Source organism: Poecilia reticulata, unplaced genomic scaffold (assembly GCF_000633615.1).
Source record: "Poecilia reticulata strain Guanapo unplaced genomic scaffold, Guppy_female_1.0+MT scaffold_296, whole genome shotgun sequence".
Classification (NCBI taxonomy): domain Eukaryota; kingdom Metazoa; phylum Chordata; class Actinopteri; order Cyprinodontiformes; family Poeciliidae; genus Poecilia; species Poecilia reticulata.
Window position 1 is genome coordinate 102,100 of NW_007615071.1, and position 1,647 is coordinate 103,746.

Here is a 1,647-nt window from a genome sequence, read left to right on the forward strand (position 1 = left end):
GAGTTTTTCATCCATCCACAAACCCAAAAATTTAAACTCCTTTACTCTTTCTAAATCCTGTTTATACAAATACAATTTTAAATCATTAGATACTTTCTTCCTAGTGAAAAGTAAAGTCTTTGTTTTAGCTATTGAAATTTAAAAACCCCAATTATATGACCAGTCTTTTATACTATATATTGCTTCTTGTAATTTCTTAACTATAAATTTCAAGTTCTTACCTCTCTTCCAAATTGCTCCATCATCAGCAAATAATGAACATCCCATTCTCCAAATTGTCAATCATTAATCATAATAGAGAAAAACAAAGGACTCGCAATACTCAATCTTTCATTTATCATTCTTTCCATTATTTTGCATATATGCGATGTTAACTCAATAGGCCTATAACTTGTAGGATTTGACTTCTCTTTCCCTGGCTTTAAAATTGGAACTGTAATTGCTTCCTTCCATGCCACAGGTAAATAACCCCCTTCCCATATCTTATTAAAGACATCTAATAATATCTTTTTAGATTAAGTACTAAGTTTTTTAATCATAACATAAGAATTATTGTCTTTTCCTGGAGAAGAATTTTTTATTTTTCTTAAAGCATTGTTTAAGTGGGTCTACCTTGTTTAGGTCGGGCTAATGTGACCTTGGGTACCGGTCTAAACCCTCTTTTTACCAAATCACATAGATAAGTTTGTAAAAATGGACAGAGGCACTACTGCAGATCACAAACAGTCTATTGAATTCACAAAGTTGAGCAAAAATAGTCACTATTTTATTTACCAAATGACCACTCTAAAAGTGGGAGTCTATGCTGGTCCTGAGATCCTTAAAGTTGAAAAATAATTAAAACCCGATTAGATAAAATTAGACTGTTTGGGGGAGGAATAATAAAGAAAACACAAATACAACTAAATGCACCCGAGTGTTCCCCAACAAAAGCACACTCACAACAATTCCTGGTGAATACAAAGAAAAGAAAAACTCCCCTTCCACTAGTCTCAATCTAAATAAAACAGCCTAGGACCCAAAGACAGTTTAAAACAAGCCAGGAGGCTACAATAGAAACTCCCTTTCCTTAAACAAAAGCAAAACAAGAAAAGTTCTTTTAATCAACAATAACCATCTAAAGTAAGTAAAGTAAAACAAAAAAATGAAATTGAAACAAATCAAAAACTGAAACAGTAGCAGGCCAACCTACACACAAAAGAAATCAAGTTAGATAATAACATTAAGCAGCCAGATAAATCATAAGAAACGGCTCTTACCTTCTCTAAAGTGAAACCAGTAAACGGCGCTCTTGACGTCACTCTAAGTGCGTTTCCTCTGTACGAGTCATCAGCCTGCATCTGATCTTCTCAGCGATCTACCCGCTTTAGCTGCGCTCCGTCACAGCGTCTTCCATATATGGGCAGGCGGGACAATATGCCCCTACTACACTAATATTGTTTATGTAGCATAGTTCGAGTTTTGTCAGTGGACATCGAGGTTATTATATTATTGTGAAGTAAACTATTTTACTAGTGTTATCAAATTTACACTATTCAGACTGATGTGTGTCCTGATATGTCCTCTTGAAGGCAAACCGACGTATGAAATGGATGAGCTCAATCCTGACTGGGGTCCAGCGCTGAATATGGGTCACTGCGAGGTAAA